This window comes from Pygoscelis adeliae, unplaced genomic scaffold, assembly GCF_000699105.1.
Source record: "Pygoscelis adeliae isolate BGI_AS28 unplaced genomic scaffold, ASM69910v1 Scaffold260, whole genome shotgun sequence".
NCBI classification, from domain to species: Eukaryota; Metazoa; Chordata; class Aves; order Sphenisciformes; family Spheniscidae; genus Pygoscelis; species Pygoscelis adeliae.
In genome coordinates this window covers 803,266-812,210 of record NW_008824001.1, presented here as the reverse complement: position 1 = coordinate 812,210, position 8,945 = coordinate 803,266, and positions in this window count along the sequence as shown.

Sequence of the window (8,945 nt, the reverse complement as noted above, 5' to 3'; positions counted from 1 at the left end):
CCCTTCGGCGCCGGGCGCGTACTTCAAAGTGCCGAGCTCCGGGATGAAATCCGTGCGCGAACCTTTTGGCGTGGAAAGTAAAATAAGGCGCCTTGCCTCGAAACACGCGTGCGAATGTAGCGTGCTTTTTATGCACGGGAGCGTGTGTGTATATTTATATGACTCCTGCACCGCCACGTGCTGGGCTGTTGGCGGACGAGGAGGAGCGGGGGCAGGCACTGGGGGTTGAGAAGCAACCGCTTTAAACGGCTGATGAAATAATTAATTCCTACGGCAGAGCAGGGCTCCTTCCTCCCCCCACCCTCCTGCTCGGCGGCGCGGGCATCCACACAAACGCGCATTCACAGCAGAAGAGGAAGCAACGGCGTTTTAACAGCAAATCCTCCCAAGTACCTTGTAACTATTTTTATGTGGCGTAATTACAGCGACCTTGCTGAAGATAAAACAGCTGTTACATCCTGAATTTTTATTACCATGTAAATTTAATTTTTTTTTTTATTAACTATTAGCAACCCTCCTGGGCAATGAATACTTTGGAAGACATCCTCACATGATTGGTACTAATTCATAATTTTTCAATGTAAAAAAGCACTTCTAAAATGTGGGCAAGATGTACTAACAGAAAAAATTGAGGTGTACTGGACAGTTATATTACCAAGGATCAGTTCTGTAGCTTCCCCATGCTCTTTCATTGCTAGCTATCTTTATTTCTGTTTTTAATATGCTTTTTGTAAATCGTGTGCAGTTAAACTTTTATTTTTTTTCATTGCACAGTTCATTTTGCCCATCTAGTCACTGCTGAATATTCTAATGGTAAAACTGAGAATGGTAACTTCACATTTGATTGTAGTGGAAATACAGTGCACAAAGGCAATTGTACATTTCAGCTTTCCCCTGCAGAGCAGCAAGGTTCTAATTTACTCTGCTGTTTGGTTTGGGTTTTTTTTTTCTGTTGTTGAAAGTCCTGCTTCCCAGCTGTGAGGGCTGACTCTTCAAATGGGTGTTTTGAGCGCCCAGGCATGGTCATGCCAAAAAAGTAATTACGGGAAGTTAACAAAAGACACGTCAAGGATTTGAAGAGATTTCCCTTTCTCCGTACCGCCCAAGCCGCCTCACGCTTGCTCATTGTCCTTGGGACTGCCGGCAAATTTGTGAAACAAACTCTTCCCTTTTTTGGTTTTTTGTTTTGTTTTGTTTTGTTTTTGAGGTTTATTTGGGTTGGGTTTTTTGGTTGGGGTTTTTTTTCTTTTGGTTCTTCTTTGGCAAGGTCACTTTTATGAAGGGAAAAAATAAAGTTTTATTTTCACACTGAGCTCAGGCTTGCTTTTAAGAGCATTAGAAACAGCCTTTCCAGCTCTGCTGGAACGTGGGTTCTTAGGAATTTTCTCAAAGGATGCTAGGAGAAGACTGGTTTCAACTTCATGTGGCAGCTTTTTGGCTAGTAGGAGCAGGCAGTGGGCCAGTGGGTGTTCTTTCTTAGCTCCCCAGGTACAAAATGCACGGAGAGGCATTTTTTTCAAACCAAGTTACTCCATGGATGTGAGTATGGAGGGGTATATCCATAGCTGGGACCACTGGGAAAGACAGAAAGTGGGCTTGTGCAGTGCACCTTGCAGTTGTTGCCTGGGGCAATACCTCGAGTCTGTCTATTTCTGGCCATCTTTATCAGGAGTCTTCAAGTGGTAGGTGTTCAGGGTGGTACAGTGGATAAAGTTTGCAAAAAAAAAAAGTAGGGTGGGTGGAAGGAAACCCCTGCAACCTTCTCTACCAGTAAAGCCTCAACACACCTGAAACAAGGTTTTATCTGAAGAGAGGGCAGGTGATTTTCTCGCCTGTCCTGAGCTCAAACCTAAGGAACAGAGCAACTTCATTTTACAATGAATGCAGTAACCTGGTGGCCCATATGATGGGTGCTGGTATTGTCTGCTGCTTGCAGGCAGAAGTGGATGGTATGGAAGACGGTATGTAGTTTTCCGCAGTTTTTCTTTTCCCTTTGCATGTTGGCGAGGCTGTGTTTTTTAGTATTACTTAATCTGCTGGAGCTGTATCAGCATTAATAATCATATCTCACAAGCAGTTCACGCTGCTCACTGAGCAACTTTGGCATCTGTGCAGCTCCTTGGGTAAGTAGTGGTATACGTGTGCACCAAGATACATCTGTGCCAACAGGTTTGAACAGCTTGGCTTAGTCAGAGCAAGTTCAGCTTTGTCTGGACCCATCTGTGTAGACATGCTGTAAGTATTTATAAAACTGGATTCCAAGAAGGGAGAGAAATAAAACTGGAGGGGCTAGATTTTGAATTGCTCAATGATCGTCTATGCCATAGGCTTATCAATGTTCTGTGGTGATGCACACGTGTGTCTGTCCTGTCGCACTGCCACATGTGATATCTTGCACAACTAACTGTATGTTTCTTACTTTACAAGTGCTTTGCTTTGAAATGCTGGGGCCGTGTTTGCCTAACTACTACTAAAGTCTGCAAGGCCATGCTTTGGGCATAGAAACTCTTAAAGGAAGTATTCTGGAAAATCGGGACCTAGGCATCTCAGGCTTGTGGATGTTTGTTATCTTAGTCTGTTTGTTCCAGTTTCCCATTTATAAACTGGAGAGTGTATTTTTTTCCCCCCACTTCATAGGATGTTATGAAAATAAACCCATTGATCTTTGTGGAACGCTCAGATGCCATTGAAATGTTTGTAAGAAAATTTATTCCTTTATATTCAGAACAGAATATATCCATGTGTCATATCCATGACACTGACCAGTCTCAGATGTATCGGAGGAAAAGGAGAGGCTACAGAAAGCAGATATGAGGTAATATTTTCCCACAAATGTCCCATCCAAATCTTTAATAGTTTGATAAAAGCACTGGAGCAATAGTTTAATATAACTTCAAATTTTGTTACTGAGTTAGCTGCATGGTCTTTATACTGGTATAAAAGTTTAATATCTCTATAGCATTAAAACTCTGTAATGGCAGTCAGTGGCAGTGTAGCGTGTTGAGCTGTGAATTACCTAAAAATGCATTTCTTTTTATTTTTTTCTTATATATTTATTTCATTGAATATCCTCTTGTGCTTTGAGACAATGAAAACAGAAGTTCCTGGTTTTTACCTGCTCTGTACCATTCATTATCTTATATACTTTCATCATGTCTGCTTTCTGAGATAAAATTTTTCACTCCTCTCAATCTCTTTTCCTATGAGAATTACTCCCAGCTTTTGATCATTGCCTTGGTTCTCTCCCAAGTCTATGTAGTCCTACAATATTCCATTTTTCAGTAAAGGTGACTTATGCTGCACGCAGTATTCTGAGCAAGGTTATGCCTCTGATTACAATATATATGTATTTGATATTACTCCCTGACCTATTTCTTATGGAATCCAGCATGTTAGGCTTTATCTTTGGCTGCTGCTACATACTGAGGATGGGGCTGCATCAACTTTGGAGGTTATATAGCTTGTTTGAAGTTTCTCTTGTGCATGGTTTTATATTCACCTCAGTGCTGAATTTCTTTGGTCATCGCATTGTTCATTCATGTAACAGAAGTCACACCGAAGTTACTCACAAATCTCCCTTTTCCCAAATATATTTTTGATAGCTGCAGACTCTGGCACCTCACTATTTGTTACCTGTCCCTATTTCTCCCTCTCTTACTGGTCTGAGTTAATATAGTCAAGAACACTGGACCAAGTATAGGACCCGGAAGCACCCTGCTGTTAACTTTTTGTCATAATAAAAACCAACCATTTATTCTTACACTTTGATTCTCTTGCTCCAACCAGATATTCATTCATGGCAATCGTTTGCCTTTTTCCCCTAGCATCTTCTTAGTTTCTCCAGTAGCTCCTTGCATGGAACCTTGTCAAAAACCTTTTGGAAATCTAAATAAATTATGCCAACCAGCTGTGCTCCCATAATTAGAGCGCACTTTGCCACTTTTGTGCAAGGGCGAAAAGGGTAAATCAAAGTTGTGAAGACAATCCTAAGATTTCAGAACTTCTGCATGATAGACTCTGCAACTTGAACGTGCTTTTCACTTTTTTTTATGTGGGCATTCTTGTGGTTATCGAAGACCAAACAAGAACAAAAGCCCCAGGAACTCCTGATGTAGAATCACACCGACTCCTGTCTGGTATAGCATCAGGTTTGCAAGCTTTTCGTTCTCAGCATGGGCTTTAGTATGGACTCAAGGTAATGGGCAGTAGATACCATTCCTAATGAGGATCAGCCGCTGGAGTGATCTGTGCTTGCCACTGGGGTTTTCAGACATTTACTGGCAAAGGGGAGCAACGGCTTCTCCAGCAGGTTCTAGCGCCGAGTCTCTCTCTGGGGCCTCCTTCAACTCTTCCCTGTGCCAGCCCACGCTCCTCATCTCCACATGGTCCTCCCCCATGTTTGTGCCTCAGTGTATAAGCATATGGCAATAGAATATTATGATTACTGTAGGGGCAACTTAAGTATATACAGTAATGTTAGTTGTGATTATAAGACAATGCAGAAACTTCCTAAGTGGCATTATCACTTACACCCTGAGACTAAAAACTGTGCAGCTACTCCGGGGAGTGGTTTATGAAACTTGCGTTAATGTAAAAGCAATTTCTTCTCCACAGTTTGAAGTTAGACCACTGTGTAAAATTAAAAATTAAAAAAAAGTGAATTGTAGGTTTAATCTTGCTTGGAGTAATAATGCTCACTTTCAGGTTTTAACTTAAAATAAAAGTACAAGTTTGACAAGGAACAGACCTCATGTATGCCTTCCAGTTATGCAGAAATTATAATTTTTGTCCACCGCAGGCACATCTCGTAACTGCTTTGTCTTGTTGTCTAAGAGGGGGGGCTCTGGCTCTGTTTTCTTTTGTGGCACACAAGTGAGCGTATCAAAATCAGCATGACAAATGGCATGATGGTTGACAGTGTCAGCTTAGCTCAAGAACTTGGGGCATGCAAGGAAACAGATCCCTCTTTCCTGAAATTTGAAACTGTGGGTGCAATTTTGCAATTTATGCAATCAGTTTTTGCTTATCTGTAAGAAGTTAAGCAAGTAATGCGGGTATGGCTGACCAAAAAAAATTTGTGGTTTTAGGGTTTTGTTTTGTTTTGTTTTAAATTGTGGGATGCCTCACTTGCTTTTATCACAGACTGGTTAGTGCATACCAAAGACAAGGCAGGAGGTTTACTGCAAGGCGCTCTAAGCAAGAGTCACCTCGCTTAGCTGACCTTGTCTAACTAAACACTGGAATGTCTATCGCCACTTAAGGTCTTGCATCAGCAAACTATATCTAACTGTACAAAAATCACTCTATAAAGCAACAAAAACAAAGCCTAAAAGATGTCTACACTTGATAGCTGATATTTTTTTCAGGGCAGAATGTTAATTTAAAATGAAATAACTCTTTCTTAATAACTGTATCTGGGCACTTTTATTCTGTTTAGTGTAGTCTACTTTAAACAAAATAACTTAATGGTCAGCCAAGTAGTTGCTTGGTTGACTACACTAAAAGTTTGCTTTGTTTGTCAAGAATTATATTGCAGGAACATTGTCTCTAAAGTTATTTCTGTCCTTACACGACAAGGTTAAATTTGACTTGCAGAAGGACAAAAAAATGCAATCGTAATGAATGAAATGGGCTACTTACTACTACACTAAATATGATTCAGTATAACAATAAATAACAACTAGTTTTCTTTATCAGAAAAACCTAACTTGGAATACTTGTTATGCCTGTGAACTAAGGAAGTGATGGTACCACATCTTAACACTTTGGGAAATAGAAAGTTCTTGTTAAAGACGCACTGTTGCCATTCCCTGTCATTAGGGTGGAAGGCTTATGCAGGAAATAAGAATGCCTTCTGGGACTGTAGATTTTTCCATGCCTTTTTAGCAGAATATAAATGTGGATGCTATTTGTTAGGTATAACAGTATAGAAAAAAACTACTCAGATATATAACCTCATGTTCAACAAAGATTGAAAAGGATGCAACTAGTTAAAAAGTAATGGGATTTTATGACAGGCCACAATTAAACACTGTATACTGAATTTAGAAAAGCTTTCACTGCTGTCTGTGCTGTACCTGCTCTGAATATACGCTGGGAGCTTTATTTTCAAAGTTGTCAGTTTTGTACTTTAATAAGTATTGCATTCACTTTATTATTTTTGCTGCTGTGATTGTTTTATTAATCTTTGGTGTTATACAAATTAAAATTAATGCTTACATCGTTCTAAGCTGTAATTTTCACATATTTAAGTGCAAACAGAGATTCTTTCAATATTGTAGATGTGTTACAGAGATTTTGAGTGACCGGTCAAATTTACAGCATTATGGCACAGCTTCATCCATCAAACATATAAGCAAGCTATTAATGTTATTTTATTTACTGAGCATTTCTATACATAGTACTCAGCTGAAAAAGTTCGGTGCCTGCTCAAGAGGCCCAGCCTAAAGGAGCAAATTTGTAGAATTAGGGACTACTGCATCTATCTTGCAGGTGATACCAGCGAGCTGATCTTTTCACCTGGGTGGAGGCGTGAAAAGGATGTTTGATGACTAAAGAAAAGAGTTAAGTTTTCGCTGCTGAAAAAGGCGTGTAAGGTTTTTAAAGTGACAGGTAATGGGTGTTGGCTGCCTTGCTACAAAATCCTAGACATAGCCTGAGGCCCTAGTCTTCTGAAGGCGAATGCATGTTGTGATGTTTTGGGACTGTGCCTGTCTGCAGTTATGATTTAGGGCACCAAGGAAGATCACTAAGCCTGCATGTGGCCCATCCAAGTGTGGATATTGGGAGGCAATGGGAGAGCTACGGTCTAAGGAAATTAATTTCGTCAAGGTTTTGTTGCTTTTTGGGGAGGATCAAAGCAATTGGATGGGGGTTTCTGCTCTTTCACCCTCAGTACTTTTGTACTAAGTCAGTCAGGTGTTGGTGCTTGATTTTAAAACCCAAATCCTGAAGGTTTGCAGATAAAGGAGGATTGAGCAGGGGAGAGAAACAGCAATGCATGCTATCTGTGTTCAGCAGTGCTGACGTTTCTGAGCCTGCATGGGTGAGCCTGCATGGGGCTTTCCACTCTCTATGTAGTGTGCTCTTCCTACACATGATCATCAAGTCCAGCACTTCTTAGGACAGTCTTCTGTTTGGATGTATAGGATCCAGCATGATGTCGGGAAAGCGCTCATGCTCACTGAAAGAAATAGCTTTTTTTTGCACACTGAAAGAAATAGCCTATTTAGCCACTCCCCCACCCCCCCAAAAAAAGGAACCTAGACACCATGAGAAAGGTGAGACAGAGCTTTTTATATAAAAGTATTTTGTCTACGTCAGGGTATTTTTCGTGAATGCTGAAGTAAAATGTTGCAGCCTACAGAATTGTAATTTTCAGGTGTTTGGTTTTTTTTTTAAACTATGGTGTGTTGGTGAAGGGTAAACTGTAACCCAGGAGCATCCCCAGGATTGGATTTTTGGAAATGACACTTAAAGATATGGGTATTCTGGGCAGTCCATAAGCAGCTCGAGACAACTGGTTTGTTTTGTGAAGGCCTGAGGCAACGTGTCATCAAGTAATCTTTCACAATGTCCAAAAATGAACATGAGGTTTCATGGATCTTGAAACACAGTGACCCTATGAATATTTGTCTTGGGCACAGTATGGGACCTGTGACAACACTTGACTTTAAATAGTGTGAGAAGCCTTAACTTATGTAGAGTGAATGGCATTATGGCAGGCAGTCCCTAAAACTGCGTGTATTCTAAGCATTTGCTTTTGTAAGATTTGGGCATTCGGATGTTTTTAGAGTGTAAATGTTCAAACCATCCTTCGCGTAAATATTTTTGTGATACTCTTCATGATTTTGATCTTCTTTGGGAGTCTTTAAACATAGTCATCTCAAATGCCAGAAGTCATGGGGACATTCTCAGTACTTCATGGGTGCTCTGTGGCCTGCATAATTAGTTAGGTGACGAGAGTCATAGCTAATTGTTCTTTGTCCTGCAGTAGGCAGAGCCACATTGTTCTTTCAAAGAAGTGGGGGATAACTGCCCTGGGAGTTCAGGGAAACTGTGGTAATGCATTAGGAGACAGTGAAGGTACGAGTAGTTGAGCTTGGATCCTCAGTCCAAAGTGAGTACATTAGCAGCCTAAACTTATAGTGTGGAGATTTCATGTCTTGATAAGAAGGGGTCTTGGGACACTTAAGGAAGAAGTGAGCGTAGATGAACAAACTGTGAATCCTTCTGGAGCAAACATAAATCTTCATACAGCAGTTAATCATATCATAGAATAGTTTGGGTTGGAAGGGACCTTTGAAAGGTCATCTAGTCCAACCCCCCTGCCGTAGGCAGGGACATCTTCAACTAGATCAGGTTACTCAGAGCCCCGTCCAACCTCACCTTCAATGTTTCCAGGGATGGGACATCCACCACCTCTCTGGGCAACCTGTGCCAGTGCTTCACCACCCTCAGCGTAAAAAATTTCTTCCTTGTATCTAGTCTGTATCTCCCCCCCTTTAGTTTAAAGCCATTACTCCTTGTGCTATCGCAACAGCCCCTGCCAAAAAATTTGTCCCCATCTTTCTTATAAGCCCCCTTTAAGTACGGAAAGGCTGCAATGAGGTCTCCCCGAACTCCCCAACTCTCTCAGCCTTTCTTCACAGGAGAGGTGTTCCATCCCCTGATCATTTTTGTGACCCTCTTCTGGACCTGCTCCAACAAGTCCGTGTCTTTCTTATGCTGAGGGCTCCAGAGCTGGACACAGTACTCCAGGTGGGGTCTCACCAGAGCAGAGCAGAGGGGCAGAATCACCTCCCTCGACCTGCTGGCCACGCTTCTTTTGATGCAGCCCAGGATACGGTTGGCCTTCTGGGCTGCAAGGGCACATTGCTGGCTCATGTCCATCTTTTCATCCACCAGTACCCCCAAGTCCTTCTCGGCAGGGCTGCTCTCAAACC